We start from the raw sequence: 22519 nt of genomic DNA on the forward strand, positions 1-22519 counted from the left end.
GAATACCACAACCAGTATCAAGGACCCAAGAGTTAGAATTGGGTGAGTTATTAGAAATGATAGTGTAAATACCTGCATGGTTGGGTTTAAATTTCCCGTCCTTCACATCTTGCTGGTACTTTGGGCAGTTCCGCTTCCAATGTGCCTTTTCATGACAATAGAAGCATTCAGCCTCTTTTGGGTCAGATGAAGGAGTGACGAAACCTTTCTTGGTTCCAGAAGAGGAGCCTTCAAGGGTCTTAGCCTTGGTACCCTTCGAGGGGTTGTTCCTCTTCTTACCCTTCCCTTTCCCGATTGCCAAGACAGGGGCGGAGTTGGTAGGAGTAGAAGTAACAATCTCCTTACCCTTAAGACCACTTTCCGCGGTCTTTAAGAGTCCTTGAAGTTTGTTGAGTGTGACCTCTTCCTTGTTCATGTGGTATGTCATGCGGAATTGATCATAACATGAAGGTAACGAATGCAAAATGATATCTATTGCAAGATCCTCGGGGAAGTTCACATTAAGCTTCAACAAACGGTCCACAAATCTTTGCATTTTCTGCATGTGGCCCGTGATGGGTTCGCCATCCTTCATGCGAGTTGTTATCATGGAGGAGATGATTTCATACCTTTCTTGACGAGCACTTTGATGGTATCTTTCCATCAAGGCTTGGTGCATCTCATAGGGTTAGAAATCCTCATGGATTTTTGGAGATCCGCGGTCATGGTGGCCATCATGATGCATGCCACTTTGGTGGCATCCCTTTCATACGCCATAAAATCAGCAATCTCTTGAGGAGTAGCAATTGTCTCATCAATCTCCTTAAGGTCCTTATCGAGGACATATTCATTGTCCTCGTAGCGAGTAATCATTCTGATGTTTCTGATCCATTCATTAAAGTTGGATCCATCAAAAGTGACTTTCCCAGACAAGTTCATAAGAGAAAAGGAGCCACTATTATTAGAGCCAGAAGCAGCGTTGTTTGCAGACATCTGAGAAGAGAAGAAAGAATTAGTTTAGATATAGAGATAATCCTTAATAAAACCCCCAAATGTAATATTAAGGCTAGGACCCAATCACAATATATTATACTTAGAGGAGGTATGCCGTAATCTAAGTAATAACATATTTGAAAGGTTGGTGAATGACGATTCACCAATTTCCACCAAAAATGAAATATTAAATATTAAGTTTTAATTTGGTACTTAGAAATTCCTAGATTCTTTTGAGATTCAATGAACTTTTCAAAGGCATGTTTCAATCTCGAGTGTGTCCTCCAAGTTTTGTGACTGGGATGTCGAGGATCACAAAACGAGGTGTGATGTAACCATGCAAATTACTTGGTACCCTTAATGTTTACCCCTCAATCGATTTGCCGGTTAACCACACACGCTCCACCGATACTATGATAAACTTTAAGTCACCCTTTACCTACCTTGTTAAGTTCAAGTTAGTGTGCCGGTTAACCACACACGCTCCACTAACAACTTAGACAAAGTGTAAAGTGTAATTTCATGGATTAGCACCTTATTCACATTTTCCTAAAGTAACTAAGATTGGGAATTTAATAAAACATTTAGTTACTTTATCATTATACTTTTAATGAGAATTTATAAGTCCTTGTCCTACCCGTTCGGCTAACGACCCTCCACCAGTCAAGCAAGCAGTGGGTGAGAGTGGACACCCATTAAGTTGCCATTTTATAGGCAACAATCTTATACCCACCTTATAGACTGGCTTTGTGAATAAGGCGTACTAGCGGTAAGACGACTTTGATCTTATACATACATATATATATATATATATATATATATATATATATATATATATATATATATATATATATATATATTATTAACTTATAATATTATAAGTATAAGGGTTGAATTTTAACTTTTAAAATTCAAAGGGTTGGAACTAAAGTTTTAATATGACTTTACTTGTTCCAAAACTTGAGGGAAAGTTTTGTAAACTTTCAAAACTTTTCTTTTCTTGTAACTTATGAGTTAATTAGAGTATTAAAAATGAAGACTCTTCATTTTTATAACTCATATGTTCTTTTCATGGTTTTAAAGCAAAGTGACTTTTGGTTTTCCATAACTTGAGGACAAGTTATGGACTCCATTAAAACACACAATGATCATGAATTAATCTACCACATAGGTTACAAACAATTCCTACGATCATCTAAACATCATAAGATCAAGAACATGAACATGAACACTTTCATGAATCAAAAAAATTACACTTAAAACTTTGTAATTTTGATAACTTGTTGTTGTAAATGGATTAGCATGAACATTACGCCATCTAAAATAAGTTTTCAAGTACCAAAACAGTTTAGGGTAATGTTTCTAGTCCATTTCCAGCAACTAAAGTCGAAAAACTGCATTCTGAGTCTCCTACTCGCCGAGTGCATAAACCTACTCGGTGAGTAGGTTGAAGATTCACATGAACTCGGCGAGTTCATCAGTCAAATTGCACAAAATCGACCTTTTCCAACTATTTAGCACAAATAACAAACAAACAAGCCTAGGCTCTGATACCACTGATGGGTTTTGAGCATTCTAACAGTTCCTAAGTGTACATGCAACCCTAATAACCTTGGATCTATGTTTGTCTAATAATCAGGCAAAGTTGTTTTTCCAAGGTTATGAACCTATCTAGCATAGATGGGGAACAATTTTTCTTTGTATAAAAGATAGAACTACATACCTTGTTGTTGAAAGTGTTCCTTGAAACCTTGTGAGCCTAGCACCTCAAGTGTGATGCCTCAAATGCTTCACACAACAACAAATGCAAAGTATAAACTTGAGAGAATACTCTACACACTCAAAATCAGCCAAGCCCTCTTGTTTCACTTGTGTAGCCGATTTTGGGGAGGGGCATGGTCTTTATATAGTGTGTTGCATTAGGTAAACCCTAATGTAACATGACTCTTCATTTCTTGATCCGAGTTATAACGAAGAAGTTATGACCTGTCGAAGTTTCGCGACAGAACCGGCATGACGCTGAATGACGTAATAAGTGAATTTACGTTAGAGCGATATTTAGCCTTAGTGATCTAAATGAAAGTTGTAGAGTTCGTTAAACCGTGAGCGTACATAAAAAGAACATCCAAATCTGACTTCGTATGAGGAAGTTATGATTTTTCTAGGTTTCAACTTAGCGGTATGCAGCCCGACTACTCGATTTGAGATCGAGCGGTTTTTAGCCGAAACAATCTAATGAGAATGGAAGATCTTGTCATTAGTAGTGCAATGGTAAAAAGACAGACGAAAACTGACGTCAGATGAAGAAGTTATGAATTTATAGCGAAGTTTTCCTGTCCAGGCCTACTAAAAATAAATAATAAAAATAAAATCAAAATAAGCCGACGGAGCCTAAATGAAAGTTGTAGATCGTAGTCTCACCTACACGTGGGTATAAATAATGTCAAAAACGGAGCTCGTATGTGAAAGTTACGCAATTTTGAAGTTTGGTATGTCGGTGTACGCTAAGCGTAATGGAGTACGCCCAGCGTACCCATATGCATGAACTGAAATGGGCCACGTCGACCTGACCCAACACTCAAGTACCCGGGATCATAAGCAATGACGTCTTCGGCCTGATTAGAAGCGTACGCCCAGTGTACTCCGAAGTTACGCCCGGCGTACTGAGTACGCCCAACGTACTTGGAAATTACGCCCAACGTAATCCCAGACCCAGCAGCCTATAAATAGAATGCGAGAGCTTCCGATTTCTTTTGTTCAAACTCTTTCTTCTCTCTAGTTTTTGCCTCGATTTGCGTGCCAATTATATCTCGAAGCCCCGGTATCATTCCCAAGCCCCGAAGCAAGTTCCGAAGCCCCGAGGATCCCGAGAAGTGAGATTCCTGAGCAGAAACCCTGCCCGTGAGGAGCCCGGTTTTTGTAAAGATCTTCCAGATCTACGGAGGAATACTACTTCTGCAAGTCGTAGTACTGCCTGATCATCTTCTAATCAAGTGAGTGTATAGTCACTTTCATCTTACACATAGATATGAAGTATTTTATAAAATACATGTTATGTGTATATGTATATATATATATATATATATATATATATATATATATATATTGTTGTTTATATGCATGAGTGCATAGTTACTTTCTTCTAACACATAAATATAAAGTATTAGCTATGAAATACGTGATATGTGTTATATATTAATTGTCTATTTGAGATGGACTTGGATTTGATGTTTTTATACAGGTGTTAAATGATTTAAATTATGTTTGTATTTATATCTACAAAAAATGTTGGGTAGATCATGGGTAGATGGAATAGTTGGTGACGATGTGACTTCGTGCCTATTGAGTAAGCCTTGGTGACGATGCGACTTCGTGCCTATTTGATAAACCTTGGTGACGATGTGACTTCGTGCCTTTTGTGTAAACCCAGGTGAATATGAGACATAGTGCCTATTGTGTAAACCTTGGTGACTATGAGACGTAGTGCCAATTGTATGAACCCTGGTGACTATGCGACATAGTGCCTGTTGTATAAACCGTGGTAGCAAATAGACTTTGTGCCAGTTCCTTAGGTAAATCCTTAGGAATGAATGATGAAAGTATAATCGATTATTAGGGTAAAACCTTAAGAAATAAAGAAGATAATGGGGATGAGTTATTGGGTTGATGGTTTGATGATTGAATATAATAAATACATTATTATGGGTTGAAAACCCTATATGCTCACCAGACTCCCAAGCCTGACCCACTCAGTTTTCTTTGCATTATAGGTAATGGCACAAGAGTATAAGTTGGTGGACTTGATAAGAGATTTTGGATTGTAGATCAGTGGTTATAAATATCTGTTGTAAGGTTTATTTTATATTGTTTATGCTTTTGATCTGTATCGGAACATGACATCCTGAGGTTTTATTACTTAACAAAAATACCTTCTTTTTGTGAAATATTTTGATAAATGGTTATCATATTTTGTTTTTGGGACAAATTCCGCAACTGCTTTCTTTAAAAAATAACTCTGATTTTAAAACAAAGCATAAACAAATCGGTCTTTTCTAGCCGTGAAATTCAGGATGTCACAATCAGCCGGAAAATACATGGAACAATGTCTTACTTATTATCTGGCAGTTGTTTCCCGATTTCCGATTTGTTTGACAAAGAACTTAACTGAACACATCAATTTAGTTCTGACCGTCCCGGTACATGGGTCAACATAAAATCATCGAGGGGCCCAAATATCTCTTCTATTTCTAGAAGGAACAAATAAACTTCGACTCATATGCTTGTTCTACTACTTGTTGAATTGTACACAAAGGCACGTTTTATAACATCAAGTTACTGATGCGTTTTCGTGCAATCAATGCACAACCAACTCATAGGTAACAACTCATATCTCTAGGTGTGAAGACTTATATGATATTATCGTCTCACGATCACTCGAGATAAATTCCATGAAGTGTTACAAGTGAGCGTGGGTTTATTCCAATACTCATAACTTATGAGCACTCATGAACGTTGTAGCAACCATTGCTATGTCTACACACCTTTAGCCATCTACAAACCCAATTCATGACAATCTTGATTCATACCTACTTCCGACGAATGACCGACTGTGGAGGTTTGAATAAATTAATTATTCTGGAAGTCAAAACATGCAAAACTGAAACAATAGTAAATAATTGACAATGATAGCAACACTTTACTCATAAATAAATCACAAATTTTATTCATCACCAAAAGTCGATTACATTTTACAAGTTTCAGAAAAAGGCTATCTAATCTGTAAAACAAATATTGTCTCTCAACCCGATGCGCCTCGCATGCTGCAAATGCTTAACCCTCGTCAGTCCCTTCGTAAGAGGATCTGTAGGGTTCTCATCTGACGATACCCTCTTTGCCACGAGGAGTCCTTCTTCTATCTTCTGTCTTGTGAAGTGATATTTTCTGTCAATGTGTCGGGATTTGCCATGATCTCTCGGTTCGTTGGCTAAAGCAACCGCACTATTGCTGTCATAAAAAATCTCCATAGGCTCCTTAATAGCTGGTACAACTCCAAGGTCTCCGATAAAGTTCTTCATCCATATCGCCTCCTTCGCTGCTTCACTCGCTGCTATATACTCTGATTCACAAGTCGAATCAGCCACTGTCTCCTGCTTGGAACTCTTCCAAGAGATTGCACCTCCATTTAGAGTAAAGACCCAGCCCGACTGAGAGCGGAAGTTATCCCTATTAGTCTGAAAACTAGCATCACTATACCCTAATATCTCAAGTCATCACTCCCACCAAGGGTAAGGATCCAATCCTTAGTCCTCCGCAGGTACTTGAGAATGTTCTTTACCGCGGTCCAATGAGCCTTGCCAGGGTTCCCCTGATATCTGTTGACCATGCTCAAAGCAAAGGCCACATCAGGGCGGGTACAAGTCATAACATACATGATCGAGCCTACATCGGAAGCATACGGTAATCGACTCATCTCTGCTATCTCAGCCTCTGTACTCGGACTCTGAGTCTTACTCATTTTGGCATTGCTTTGGATTGGTAAATCTCCTTTCTTGGAATTTTGCATGTTTAACCTTTTCAACACCTTATCCAAGTAGGTACTCTGACTAAGTCCAATTAGTCTTTTACTCCTTTCTCTTAATATCCTTATCCCTAGGAAATAGGCAGCTTCCCCTACGTCCTTCATAGCAAAGCACTTCCCAAGCCAGGACTTAACCTCCTACAAGGTTGGGATTTCATTTCCCCTAAGTAGTATGTCATCTACATACAGTACCAATAAGCTAACTATACTCCCACTAGCTCTGACATACACACAAGATTCATCTTCACTTCTGAAGAAGCCAAACTCTTTGACCTTCCCATCGAAACAAAGATTCCAGCTACGAGATGCTTGTTTTAATCCATAATGGATTTCTCAAGCTTGCACACTCTATTAGGGTATCCAGCACTGACAAAACCCTCTGGTTGCTTCATGTACACATCCTCATCCAACTTTCCATTAAGAAAAGTGGTTTTGACATCCATTTGCCATATTTCATAATCATGAAATGCAGCAATGGCTAGTATAACCCTAATAGACTTAATCTTTGCTACCGTCGTGAAGGTTTCATCATAATCAATACCCTGAGTCTGAGTAAAACCCTTCGCAACCAGTTGAGGCTTATAAGTGTGCACTTTTCCTTCCATGTCGGTCTTTTTCTTGAAGATCCATTTGCACCCGACTATTTTACGGCCTGGTACATTGTCAACCAAGTTTCAAACTTGATTGTCATACATCGACTGTATCTCGCTGTCCATATCCTCCTTCCATTTAGCAGACTCCGAGTCTGCCATTGCTTCCTTAACACTGCTAGGTTCATCCAAATTTACCAGTGTACTATCGCTTATAAATGTATCACCTTACCTAGTAATATGAAAACCATAATAAAACTCAGGTGTGTTCCTAACCCGTGTGGAACGCCTCAGAGGTACAGACTCGTCAGCTGGCTCAACAGGAGTTTCCTCCTCAGGTTGATTGCTAGTGTCTGAGGTTCCTTCACCAATTGATTCTTAAATTTCTTCAAGGTCAATTTTCCTCCCACTCTCTCCTTGACTTATAAATTCTCTCTCACGAAAGACCCCTCTTCTTGCTACAAAGACCACATTCTCACTGGGTCTGTAGAAGAGGTAACTGAAGGATTTCCGTGGGTAGCCGATGAAAATACACCTTTCACTCGGGGTTCGAGCTTGTCATAAGTTTCACGCCTCACGAAAGCCTCGTAACCCCAAATCTTGATGTGGTACAAATTGGGAACCTTCCCAGTCCACGTCTCATGAGGTGTTTTGGTAACCTTTTTTTAGGGACTAGAATAAGGATATGGGCGGCTGTCTCTAAGTCATACCCCCAAAAAGAGATTGGTAGCGAAGCTCGACTCATCATAGAGCGAACCATGTCTAAAAAGGTTTGAATATGCCTCTCAGCTACACCATTTAGTTGTGGTGTCCTGGGAGGAGTCAATTGTGAGACAATTCCATGCTCCTTAAGATAGTCAAGGAACTCGGTACTAAGAGACTCACCACCTCGATCGGGTCGAAGCATCTTAATGTTCCTGCCCAATTGATTTTCTACTTCCTGTTTAAATTCTTTAACCCTTTCAAAGCGTTTTGACTTATGTTTGATTAAGTAGACATAACCATATCTACTAAAATCATCAATAAAAGTCACATAATACCGATTAGCATTCCTTGTGGCGGTTTTGAATGGTCAACACACACCAGTATGTATTAGGTCCAACAAACCCTCACCCCGTTCACATGTACCAGTGAAGGGTGATTTTTTCATCTTTCCAAGTAGACAAGATTCACAACTATCATCTGATTTAAGGTCAAATTATTCCAAGACTCCATCCTTTTGGAGTTGGCCTATGTGTTTCTTGTTTACATGTCCAAGACGACAATGCCACAATGATGATTTATCTAGGCTAGTAAAAGAATCAATATACAATACATTATTTCCTAAGTTGCCTGCAACCAACATAGTTTCATACACACCATCACAAGGTAATGCTTTAAAATAAAACACATTATTAAAGAAAGCATCAATACGACCACATTCATTATCAAACGAAAAGGTAAAACCTTGTATGTACAAGCGATGAAAAGAATTAATATTTCTCGCCATTTCAGACGAGTACACACATTTATTCAAATATATTTTTAACCCATTATTTAGCAACAAAGTATAAACTCCAATTGTGGAAACAGGTGAAGCCTTCATATTCCCCATGATCAGGTTTATCTTCCCATGCTCCACATCCTCACTTCTTCTTAGGCCCTGCAAATCAGAACATATGTGAGTACCACATCCTGTATCAAGCACCCAAGAGTTAGAATATGGGGAGTTATTAGATAATATTGTGTAAATACCTGCGTGGGTGGGTTTCACTTTCCCATCCTTCAGATCCTGCAAGTACTTAGGTTAGTTTTGCTTCCAGTGCCCTTTGTCCTAGCAATAGTAGCAATCAACATCCTTGTGAATTGGCAGAAGGAGTGACAGAACCGCTCTTGGCCCTTGATGAGGAGCCTTCAAGAGACTTTCCCTTGGTACCCTTCGAAGGGGACTTCCTCTTTTTCCCTTTGCCTTGCCTGATAGCCAAAACAGGGGTAGATGTTGGAGTAGGAGTAGTAGAGGTAACAACCGACTTGCCCTTAAGACCGGTTTCAGCAGTCTTCAAGAGTCCTTGAATTTTGCTAACAGTAACTTCTTCCTTGTTCATATGATATGTCATACGAAATTGGTCATAGCAAGAAGGTAAGGAGTGCAAAATGATGTAAATTGCCAACTCCTCAGGGAAGTTCACATTTAGCTTTTTAGCAAACTTAATTCTTGCATACTTCATGCCATAAGAATACAAAAACTATAGAAAAACCAATAAATTAATCAATACATCATACATAAATTTGTAACACCCCAACCCTGGTACGTCATAAAACCCTTAAGAAATTACGTTTGAGCATAATTGGTCCCTTGAGTACATTGGGCGTACCTATGAGTACACATAGCATACTCTACATTAATGATCGCGGAGGAGCCTCACGTACGCTGGGCGTACGTGAGGGTTCGCCGGACGTACGCATCAGAGGGTCAAAACCCTAAATCCCAGACATGTCCCCCTATTTATTCATCCTTTATCCTCTTGGACCAAACCCTATCAGCCTCTTGAGCCTCTTTTCGTATACTTTCAGTTGTGAACTTGTGTGTGTGAGTTTTGAGCTTAAGGAGAGGATTTGGAGGGAATTTTGGAGTTCTTTCAAAAAGAAGAACTGGTTTTACAAGCTTGGAACGAATTGGTGCTTCAAGATCCTGCCTAATAGCCAACTTGAAATGTTTCTGGAGGTATAAAGCTTCCACCTTTCCTTCTTAATCTCTAGATCTAGTTAGGGTTTCTAGTTTGGTCCATTTTTGGATATTTTGGACCTCCTTGTGAGTTAAGCAACTCCAGGAGATTAGAAAGATAGATCTGAGGTCCTTTGGTCCTTTAGTATCATAAAAATGGAAGCTTGATGGGAGATTTGGCCTCATACATGGGTTAAAGACCTTGGAAAGGTCTTGATGGGGAAGTGGGTGTGTATGAGACATGTAAAGGCATAAAGTTGGCAACTTTATGCCTTAGGACATCTTTACAGACTTTGATCTGGCTTTTGGACGTAAAGGACAAGAGTATTAAGCACTTAATGGAGAAAGTGCTCAAACTGGTGGTATGTTGGGCGTATCCCAATGTATACCGCGCGTAGTCCCATGATCCAGTACGTCGTGCGTACCAGGATGGTACGCCGAGCGTATGCATTGTAGATGGGCCGCATCTATTTTGGGCCTTTAGGCTAATCGGTCTTCATTTGATTATTGGGCCTGGTGTATTCTAGGAATTATGAGTCATATCAATTGTGGTGGGCCATGGAATTATTATTGGGGCTTTATTGGGCCAAGTAGCACATTAAGGATCTTTGGACTTAGACTTTGGGCCCATTAGCAATGGATGGATAATTGGGCTTTATGGAAGGATTGGGAAGTTGGGTTCCCTTGGTTAGTCAAAGTTCTAACAATTACTAATATTATCATTCAGCTTCGGAGGTTTCAGACTGTTAAGAGAGCAGCTTTTGTATTCAGCAACAGAGGTAAGTCTCCTCACGATACCAATGGGTCTAAGCCACCAAGGCCGGCCCATTTAATTGTTGTCGTGCTTATTGTAGATTCACTACTGACTTGTTTTGTGTGCATGTAACATCCGGAATTTCAGGTATTATATTTATTCGTTGTATTCCAAGTTTTGTTGAAGAACTCGGTGAGTTGATGCGTAGACTCGCCGACTAGAGACACGAATCATTATCCGGGTGGATGGCTGGACTCGGCGAGTCCATGCTGTTTAATGAAACCCTAATTCCTCGTGTTTGGGGCCTATTTAAAGGGCCTTATGGCCGTCATTTGCGGCTACCAGACCCCAGAGAGAAACCCTAAGTGAGCTAGAGTGATTGTGAGAGGAAAGGAGCCATTTCTTGCTCATTTGTTAGTGTTTTTGCAAATACAAGAGGACCAAGATAAGAGGAAGCTGAAGAGGGTGCTAATCCAGTGATTCCAGTGCTCAAAGACTTCATTTTGAGGTATTCATTCGACCCTTCTTCAGTTTATGGTGTAATTCCAAGAGTTAGGGATTTTTAGCCCCTTTAGAGGAAGGTTATATTGAGTAATTGGTCCCTTCTCGTGTTGGTGCTGTAGATCTGGACCCAAAGAGGTCCAGAGACCCTTTTCTCTTGAGCTTTATGAGTGTTAATGGGGGTTATAAGCTTAGGATGTCATTTTAGAGGTCATATCTTCAAATAAGGCCTTTGAGCCTTTGCATGAGCACCAAGATGTTAGCTTTACGTGATTATAATGCTTTGGGAAGCTGGATCTACGGTTTAGAGGAGTGGATCTGACCTCAGGAGGTCAGTTCAGCTTGAGCATGTCATGAACTCGCTGAGTCCGATAGCCGACTCGCCGAGTAGGACGAGGGTTTTTCCGATAATCACACAGTTGGTGACTTAATGAGTTGGGGAAGTGACTCGGTGAGTCGGAGGGAATCCAGAGGACAAAGTGCACGATGGTACTCGCCGAGTCAGGAGCCGGACTCGGCGAGTTGGGTCGGGACATTTAACAGATTCTGATCAGTGATGATTTGCAGAGTTGAGGTTGACTCAGTGAGTCGAATGAGGACTAAGAGAGTGAAGAACACGTGTGGACTCGCCGAGTCACAATTGTGCACTTGGCGAGTTTGGTCAAGGTTGACCGTTGACTTCGTTGACTTTTAGGGTTAGTCAATGTTTGGACCTTAGAGTCATCGGAAGGGTAGGATAGTCTTTTACCCTTCCTAGAGGATGTATAGAGAGAGAGAGAGAGAGATTAGTCTTGCCCTGAGAGTTGTATTAATTAGAGTATTTATTTCATGTGAATAGGCAGGGGCTAGACCAGAGTTTACCGAGTCAGAGATTTACTCAGATATCTGAGGTGAGTCTTCTCACTATACCTTTCCTTGAGTAGGTAACCAGAGTTATGTATCAGAGTAATTGTATGCTATGTATGTTATGTGTTGTACTGCATTATTTCTATGTGATTTATGCTGTGCGTGTTACAGAGTTAGAACCGTAAGGTTCTCAGAGTTAGAACCAGAAGGATCACATAGTTTGGGTGCACGGACCCATAGACTTATAGCCACGAGTGGCTAATATGTGTTATATATATGGTATTTTGGGGAACTCACTAAGCTTCGTGCTTACAGTGTTTTGTGTTATGTGTTTCAGGTACTAGTGAGGATCGCGGGAAGGCGCTGGCCTGATCAGTACACACATGGGATTTTTATGTTATGAGATCTTGGGATTGATATATTTTATGAATTGGGTTTTAAACCATGATGTTTTCATGAATAATGAATGAATTATGTTTTTGTAAAATGCGAAAAATTGTTTTGAAATTCACGGTGTTACAAGTTGGTATCAGAGCCTTGGTTTGAGGGATTCGAGTACACCTTCGGGCGTATTTGAACTCAAACTGAGGATTTGAGAAACATTTTCAAAAGAGAACCAAGTTTTCTAAAAAGAGTAAAAGATTTTTGGAAAACACAGAGCAGAGTCGTGTGTACGATCAGTCAGCGCCCGAACGGTGATTTCCCAAAATACCCTTACTTTTGTGTTATGAGATATTTATGATGCACTTTATGAGATATTATGCATGCTAGAGATAGGCTAGTACTTCATATCTTAGGACTAGAGTGGCCTGATTTGTGATGCCTTAGCCTAAGGGTTGTTGTTATATGTGATGTGCGTTTGAGTATGTGATGAGTGAAAATATTAAGTTGGAATCCTTTAGGGGATTTGAGTAGAGGAGTAATCTAGGGGAGATGCCTAGATGAGTACCGTGGTACTTAGCGAAAGAATAGTTAGAACCCGCGAGGGGTAGAGTTGTAGAGTTCAGTGGTACTTTCGTAGATGAGCAGAGTAAGTGGAGTTATCACCCAGAGTGAGTCCTATGTATTCTTCGATGCTTGAATATTGCTGGCTTCGTGCTTTGTGGAACTCTCGATGATGGGAGTCAGCTACCAAGTGAATATGACGATATTCAGGAGGTAGATGGTTGGCATCATTAGGAGCTCTTCAACAACTGATGGCATAGAAGTGGGAGGACCAAGGAAGAGCCTAGAGGGCAACCTTAGTCAGATGAGTACGCTGACGGAGTAGAACATTTCGCTGAGGAGCGAGCACACGTGGTGGAATTAGTGAACGAGAAGGTTGATCAGCTACTTAGGAGCTCTAGGATTGACCGTGTGGAAAGTATGGGTACATATGCCAGGTAGTATGGGCCCGTACTACCGAAAGCAGAGGACGCATACTCGATACATGGAGTATTTTGAAGGTTCTAAGTAGCAGACTGAGGAGTGATGTTATTGTTCGTGTGCCATACATCGGAGTAGATTGAGGAGTGATGTTATGGTTCGTGTACTATACATCGGAGCAGATTGAGGAGTGATGTTATGGTTCGTGTACCATACATCGGAGCAAATTGAGGAGTGATGTTATGGTTCGTGTGCCATACATCGGAGCAGATTGAGGAGTGATGCTATGGTTCGTGTACCATACATCGGAGCAGATTCACTACAAAAAAAGGGGTATCAGAGACTGGCATAATCAGTCTCCGAAGACTAATAATCAGTCCTTGATGAGAATCGGGGACTGATTTAGCTAGTCCCTAGCTAGTCGCCGAGACCTAGTCTCAGATAGTCGAATTTTTATGTATTTGGGACTAAAAATCAGTTCCTAATACATCAAAGTAGCAAGGACAGAATATCAGTCTTTGATGATATCTCATTCAGTCTCAAGTTTGTTTTCTTCATATCATTAATTTGATGTCATGTCAGTCCCTAATACTATTTTTTAGGGACTGAATATCAGGCCTTTATAATGTATCATTCTGTCTCCAATATGTTTTATTAAAATCTCAATTTTATATCGTATCAGTCTTTAATACTATCTTTCAAGGACTAAATATTAGTCTTTATACTCTCATGATCGGTCTCCAATATATTTCCTTTACGACATTAGTATAAAGAATGACTTTCAATGAGACATTTCCTGTCGTAAATGAAAATAGATAGATAGACAAATGTCAATCATTAATATTTCTTTTAAAACTCTTGATATGTATTTTACGAAAAACAGCTTAAATTTACTCAAAACTATATATTTTTCTAAGTATATTGATATTCAATAAACAAATTATGTACACAATAAAAGACAATCCATTACATAAAAATCATACTTTTTCGATTACAAAGTAGTGTACATATTTTATAACCAATACTACTCGAAACCTAATTAAAAAATAAATGTTTATGACATAAGAACTATACAAATTCTATGTAAAACTTGCCCACATTTCTACTTGCCTTGCCTTGCCTTGCAAACCCTTTATAAGCTAACTAGTCATCTTGCTAATTTTGCTCTCTTAGATTTTGACTTCACCTTCGTACACGAAACGTCCCTAAAAATAAAGCATGTGCATCAATATTAAAAAAAAAAGAAACATATAAAGCTCTTCATTAGCATTTCAAATTCTGTTTACCAAGTTATTTAGAGACTTTAGTTTTTCTAGGTAGAAAATAACACTCAGTGAATTATAAGATGAATCATGATCAAACTTCATATTTGTTCATTTAAGTGTGTATTAAAAGCTAAACCCAATTATATATGTTCTTGAAAGAGTTAAAAAAAATAAACAAAACCATTGGGGCTTGTCCATTTGTCACAGATTTCATGTCACAATAGAACGGGGACCGAGCCTAATGAGTTATGACAGTAAATGATCATACACTCAAGTTGTTTTTCATATAAACTATCTCACAGAATGTTCAGAACTTCTAATTTCGAGAATGGTAATATTTCTCATATTTATGTAGTAGGTAGATGATCATACCTATGTCACAAAAATGGGACCCACTACATTAAATTTATAAGCAAGCAACAATGATGATCTCTCTACCTGTTGTTTTTCTACCAACGATTTTATAAAAGTAAGTGTGTAAACCTTATCTATAAATTGGGATAAAGAGTTGAAATAAATGTAAACATACCTGGTTGTATAACATCGAGTGTCATAAGAATACCAAGGCGATTCAAGTAGCCATGCCTCTGAACTGTGAGCTTTTGCACAAACCTATTATAGAGTCTTTTGGTTGATTGTCAATTATAAAAATTATTGATTTAGTAAGTAGGTAAAACCGACTAAACTTTTAAAAGTGAAAAAATGACTAATTTAAGATGCATATACATGATGTTCCAAGTGGATAGGATAAATTTTAATTAGAGATGCAAGTGGATCACACATACTATCTGCACATTGATTTATGGATCTGATCACATTATATAAAAGAAAATCCAAAATTAATCTCTTCCCATTGAAAGTAAATATTATACTAAATGATTATATAGAATTTCTTAAAAAAATTACAACTTTAATCTTATTGACAAACACTAAAACTAAATATTGACACTTGGGTCTATTTGGATACAAGAAAGAAGCTTTGTGATGTTTATTTTAAAGATGATTATATTAAAAAAAAAAAAGGATTAGCAGAACACAGAACTTAATTTACTCCATTTAAGCCTCAATTAAATAACTTAATGCACATATTTCTCATCAAATCATTGGCGTAAGAGACTAAAAATCAGAATTAGAGCTACATTAACACAATTGGAATTTCTTCAAACAGTTGGTGGTCATAAAAACATATTCACATCATTTAGTATCTTTAACTTGAAATATAAAATTTTAGATAAAGAGTTTAAGAGAAATTGAGCATCAAAATGAAAATGTAAAGAGTTTCTAACCTTGTAATGTTGATTACACATGAAGATGAAATCTTTGATGCGTTGTAGAAACTGGTTCCAAACCTTTGCGATATTAAATTTGTATAAAAACCTATGCTTTACAAAAACCGATGCATCATGAAAATCGGTTTCAACCTCTGATATGGTCATCTGGAAACTTAGCCACATAGAAACTTACATATCTAATCATATCTTAATCAAATCAAAATAATCAACGGTTGACTCATACCTTGATACGTTGCCCATCCAACGATGTGGATATGGTTTGCCTTCCTGACGTTGTAGTGTGAAGATGTTCAGCCTATCGAAAACACCTATTTGATTATCGACCAGGGTTAGGGTAGCGAGAACTGAGAGTTGGAGCGGGAGAAAAAAAAGGGCTGAATATTGTTAGGGTTATGTGAAAAAGGAAAGTAAGGGAGCTCAAAAGTCTTTAAATTTTTGGGAAAATAAGATTAAAAGTGTGTATTTTGGAAAATTAATTTATGAACAACATCTTTATATGTCATCTACTTGATCTTAAATTTCAATTATCCCTTAAATGATAATAAAAAAAATAACTCTACTTATGGTGGCGGTGTTAGATGGATGGAAGTGGAAGTGGTAGTATTGGTAGTGGCGGCGTTGGCGATAAAGATGGTGATGATGATGGTCATGAAGGTGGAGGTGGTGGTAGTTGGTGACAGAGATAGTGGTTGTGGTGGTCATGAATGTGACGGTGGTGGTAATTGGTGACAAAGATAGTGGCAGTGGTGGTAGTGGCGGTGGAGACATATGAGATGGTGGTAACGACATTAGGGATTTGATGGTGGTAGTGGTAGCATAGGCGGTGTTCTTGGTTATGTCGGTGGCTCACCGTGGAGGTAACAATGGCGACATAGGTGTTGATGGCAGTGGTGGTGACGGGGGTGGTCGTGGTGGTCGTGGCAGTGGTTACGGAGATGACGTTAGTGGTTGTGGTGGTGGCGGTGGCGGTCACGGAGGCGATGGTGGTGGTGGCAATAAGGATGGTGGTGGTAGAGATGGTAGAAAAAAGGGGGTTATGATTATGGTGGCGGTGGTGAAGAAGGGGTTGGTGGTGGTGGTAGCGCCAATAGGGGTGATGGTTGCGAACAGGGTGACGGTATGGGTTGTAACGGTGGAATGATCGTGGAGGTGGCATTGATGGTTATTGCAGTAGTATTCGTAGAGATGGTGGTGGTGGCGATGACTATGACATAGGTAGTGGTGGTGGCTATGATGATGATGGTGGTGGTGGTGGTAGTGGTCGCGGAGGTGGATTTGATGTTTTAATTATTTGTATTCTATATAGTAAAAAATTTGTACATTGTCTTAAAATTGTAATGCATTTTTAACACAATTCCTAATAAATTATCTAGTATATAAAAAATAACACAATTCTATTAGGCACGAAAAGTTGGTTCTTGATAAGCTTCCCACACAGACAAAATTAGTGTTAGTCTGTTTAAGATAGATATTCATCCCATGATATATGGCATCTATGAGACACTTTAGTCCCTAATAAGTTTCCTTTGAAATAGTATTTGCGATTGATTTATGAGTCTTTGATAAATGGTATCTATGACTAAATAATTAGCCTTAGATACTAAAATTCACTCGGTTATAAGTGTTCATTAGAATATCAAATATTAGCAACTGAAATTCAGTCCTTAAAAAGCTACCCATCCAAAGGACGTCAAATTGTTGTAGTTGTATCAATGAATGAAATTTAGTCCCTAATAAGTTCCACACATAATTAAAACTGATACAAGTCAATCAGGGACTAAAATTCAGTCTCAATAACTTACCCTCCAAAGTTAAAGTTGGCGCTAAACAATTCGAGACTGAAATTCAATCCCCAATATGTTTCCTACAAAACCTAAACCGGGGAAAATGGATCACAGACTGAATTTTAGTCTCAATTAGTTTATGTCAGTCTCTAACGTTTCATACGTTAAAATCAGTCCTAGATAGTATTTAAGACTAATTAATCAGTCCCAAATACATTGTATCAGAGACTGATTAATCAGTCTCTGATAATTTAGTCACAGAAGCCCTTTTTTCTTGTAGTGATTGAGGAGTGATGTTATGGTTCGTGTGCCATACATCGGAGCAGATTGAGGAGTGATGTTATGGTTCGTGTACCATACATCGGAGCAGATTGAGGAGTGATGTTATGGTTTGTGTGCCATACATCAGAGCAGGTTGAGGAGTGATGTTATGATTCGTGTGCCATACATCGGAGCAAATTGAGGAGTGATGTTATGGTTCGTGTCCCATACATCGGAGCAGATGGAGGAGTGATGTTATGGTTCATGTGCCATACATCGGAGCAGATTCAGGAGTGATGTTATGGTTCGTGTACCGTACATCGGAGCAGATTGAGGAGTGATGTTATGGTTCGTGTGCCATACATCGGATCAGATTGAGGAGTGATGTTATGGTTCTTGTGCCATACATCGGAGCAGAATGAGGAATGATGTTATGGTTCGTGTACCATACATCGGAGCAGATTGAGGAGTGATGTTATGGTTCATGTGCCATACATCGGAGCAGGTTGAGGAGTGATGTTATGGTTCGCGTACCATGCATCAGAGCAGATTAAGGAATAATGTTGTGGTTCGGCTACCATATATTGTAGCAGATTGAGAAGGGATGCCATGGGTTGAGTACCATGGTTCCTAGCAACGATGCTGGTAATTCTCTAGTTGTCCGGTCAACATTCACTGCTGGAATTTAGACACAATGAGGTTTTAGGCCTGAGGGCCATGATCAAGTTCGAAGAGTCATCCCTAGAGAGGGAGGTCGAGAATATTTCAGAGTATTTCGGTAAGACGAAGAGAAGGTATTTATGGGGGAATGCGGTCTGAGTGAGCCATCAGCCGATGGAGGAGATGTCACCTTTCGTGACCGGATGGGAGCTATTTATGTTTCCTGTAGGAAGTCGGAGAGGCATGAGATTTTAGTTTTGGGTTTAGGAATAAACCATACGGGTCGAAATTGATGACGATTTTTCCACCAGAGTATCAGGCAGCATGTCTGCCGCGAGGAAATGATCTACCATGAGCAGGTAGTCGGTGGGGACTGAAATGGTCAAGGATCACATTACACCCTAATTGAGTATAATAGGGCGTGTGGTAGCGGTATCAATGGGTAACCCAGTCGAGTATATCAGAGCGGTGGCTCTTATGTCTATGATGAGTATTGAGTACGGTAATAGAGTCCCTATTCTGGTGATGATTCATGTGTTGGATCGGAGGCTGTGAAGTCGAGGATGGAGAGTAGGATGATTTATTATTTCAGTCTTAGAGTCAGTGATAGTCCTGGACAGTTGAGGTGTTCGGTATTGGAATGGTATGGGACTTCGAATGGCTAGAGGCAGTCGTAATGAGGGGTTCCTGAGGATATCTTCGGAGATTTAGGGTAATTGAGGGTTCTTGATCTCTTCGTGGGGAGAACATTGGGCGTTGTGTGGCACCTTCCAAGCATAGTTGCGATGTTTCTGGTATAAGCCGTATGTGGGGTAGATTCTTGATGCGTCAGTTAGTGATGGTTCGAAACCTAAGTGAGGGAGAACTGGGTATTTTATTGAGGGAATCAGAGATTTGTGCAAGAGCGGTTAGGGGTTAGATACAGAAACCTATGACTTGAATTCATGAGATCGGGGTCATTGGTGATCAATGAAAGGTGCAGGACAAGATGATGCATGTGGTATATGTCTGAGGAAAAGATGAGTGTCTCCACGGCAGGTGGTCAATGGTCAGGAACCTGGTGGTGGTCAGGGTCGTTTCAAGTGGAAGGCTCGTAATGATGGTATGGGTAGTTGAGAACTTCTGGGTCGAAGTCTAGGTAGAAGATCGTCGAGCAGCCAACCCCCAGGTGGGTATGTGTACTCTTGCTTGGACATTGAGCAGTAGAGGAAATGGTTTCGGAGGATCATCAGTGTGTTCTGAAGTGTTAGCGCCTTCCTTGTATTTCTATTGAGTGTTTGGATACACTGAAGTTGCGCATTGAGTGAAATGAGGATGACTTATGGGGTTCAAAGGAAATGTATTGTTGTATATGTATGGTACTGGGAGTAGGAGAATCAGTGGTAGAGGCAGGACATTGTGATGCTCTTTAATGGTGTTCCGGGGATTCCGCGTATAGCGTCCCGATTTCGGAGTTATTTAGAGTCATGAGTTTGAGACGACTAGTGATGTATCGTGTATCTACGGTTCCAGTGGGAGCCCTTCGCGTATTAACATCAAGAGGGATTATTTGAGGAAGTGGATCTCCGCAGAGGTAGATTCTGTGTTATAGCGGTTGCCGCCAGAGTATGTGATGCATATTGGGGCAAGTGTGTGTAACTATCTATGATAGTCTTCGGTGCATGAGTTAGTGAACGTAGTGTGGAGTTGTAATGAGAATGAGAGCATAGGGTGAAGCTACGGGGAGCCGTAGTATTCACTAGTCAGAGGGTGTTGTGATGCTACCGGGAGCCGTAGTACTCACAAGCCAGAGAGAGTCGTGATACTACGGGGATCCGTAGTATTCACCAGTCAGAGGGTATTGTGATGCTAGGGGAGCTGTAGTACTCACAAGTCAGAGAGAGGGAGTCGTGGTATTGCGGGGAGCCGTAGTACTCACTAGTCAGTTGGCGTTAGGGTGCTACGAGGGGGTCGTAGTACTCACTAGTCACGGGCTGTCGTGATGTTGCAGGAAGCCATAACACTCACTAGACTGCAAGAGAGTGTGATGATGGAGTGTTCTCCGATCAGTGTACGATGCAAAAGAGTTTTAGGCTTGAGTAGCCCTAGTATTGAGTTTATGGAGCCTAGTGGTTAAACTGGGGCGAGTCTGGGGTCTCCGTCTCTGTCGGGAGAGTCAAAGAGATGCGCGGGAGAATATACGCAGCAGACGCCAGAGGTCAGAGCTAAGTCGATATTCGATTGGATTGTATCTTTTATCAGGAGAAGAGAATTTCGTGACTTGCGTGTCGCTAGGCCGGGATAGTGGTCACGGGGAGGAAGTTAGTGAGATATTTTGGATCATGTTATGCATGACCTTTGGAGGTTCAGTTGTGGGGCCAAAAGCTGACCTGGTGCTCAGTATCGAAGAGGGATATGAGAAATGAGTTAGAGTTTACCATGGTGATGTCTGTGGACACTTCAGAGCGAGCGAACGATTCAGACGCTCGAGGACATGCTTCTGGCATGTGTATTAGATTTCGGGGGGGGGGAGGGGGGAGTTGTGGCCCGTATTTGCCTTTGGCAGAGTTTTCCTACAACAACAACCATCATTAGTGCATCAGTATGCCACCCTTTGAGCTGTTGTATGGGAGGAGGTATCGGACCCCATTTGTTGGAAGAGGTAGGGCAGCGTGTGATGGGTAGTACAGAGATCGTGCTTCAGACGACAGAGCAGATACAACAGGTCAGACAGAGGTTGTTGGCTGATCAGAGTTACCGATCCGAGCTCGAATTTTGGTCGGTGACTTCGTGCTCCTGAAGGTCTCTCCTTTGATAGGAGTGATCAGATTTAGGAAGAGAGGCAAGCTGGGGCCCCGATGTGTTGGTGCTTTCAGGGCGATTGCGTGAGTAGGAAGGGTAGCATACCGTTTGGAGCTACCTGCAGAGTTAGGTCAGATTCATGATACCTTCCACGTGTCGCAGCTGAGAAAGTGTATAGCCGACGAGTCGGCAGTGGTGCCATTAGAGGATATTCAGGTGGATGTGGGCCTGAACTAAGTTGAGAGACTGGTGGCTTTCAGGGATCGGAAGATCAAGGTTTTGAGGAACAAGGAAGTGCCTCTGGTTTTGGTTTAGTGGCAACATCGGAAGGGGTCCGAGATGACTTGGGAGTCAGAGTCGGATATACGAGGGCAACATCCAGAGTTGTTCGAGGAATGAGACTTCAGGGGCGAAGTCTGATTCAAGTGGGGAAGAATTGTAACATCCGGAATTTCAGGTATTATATATATTCGTTTTATTCCAAGTTTTGTGGAAGAACTCGGTGAGTTGATGCGTAGACTTGCCAAGTAGAGACGCGAATCATTATCCGGGTGGATGGCTGGACTCGGCGAGTCGCCCCAAGGACTCGGCGAGTCCACGCTGTTTAATGAAACCCTAATTTCTCGGGTTTGGGGCCTATTTAAAGGGCCTTATGGCCGTCATTTGCGGCTACCAGACCCCAGAGAGAAACCCTAAGTGAGCTAGAGTGATTGTGAGAGGAAAAGAGCCATTTCTTGATCATTTGTTAGTGTTTTTGCAAATAGAAGAGGACCAAGACAAGAGGAAGCTGAAGAGGGTGCTAATCCAGTGATTCCAGGGCTCAGAGACTTCATTTTGAGGTATTCATTCGACCCTTCTTCAGTTTATGGTGTAATTCATAGAGTTAGGGCTTTTTAGCCCCTTTAGAGGAAGGTTATATTGAGTAATTGCTCCCTTCTCATGTTAGTGTTGTAGATCTGGACCCAAAGAGGTCCAGAGACCCTTTTCTCTTGAGCTTTATGAGTCTTAATGAGGGTTATAAGCTTAGGATGTCATTTTAGAGGTCATATCTTCAAATAAGGCCTTTGAGCCTTTGCATGAGCACCAAGATGTTAGATTTACGTGATTATAATGCTTTGGGAAGCTGGATCTACGATTTAGAGGAGTGGATTTGACCTCAGGAGGTC

The sequence above is a fragment of the Lactuca serriola genome, chromosome 2 (assembly GCF_051521515.1).
Source record: "Lactuca serriola cultivar US96UC23 chromosome 2, Lser_US96UC23_V15, whole genome shotgun sequence".
NCBI lineage: Eukaryota > Viridiplantae > Streptophyta > Magnoliopsida > Asterales > Asteraceae > Lactuca > Lactuca serriola.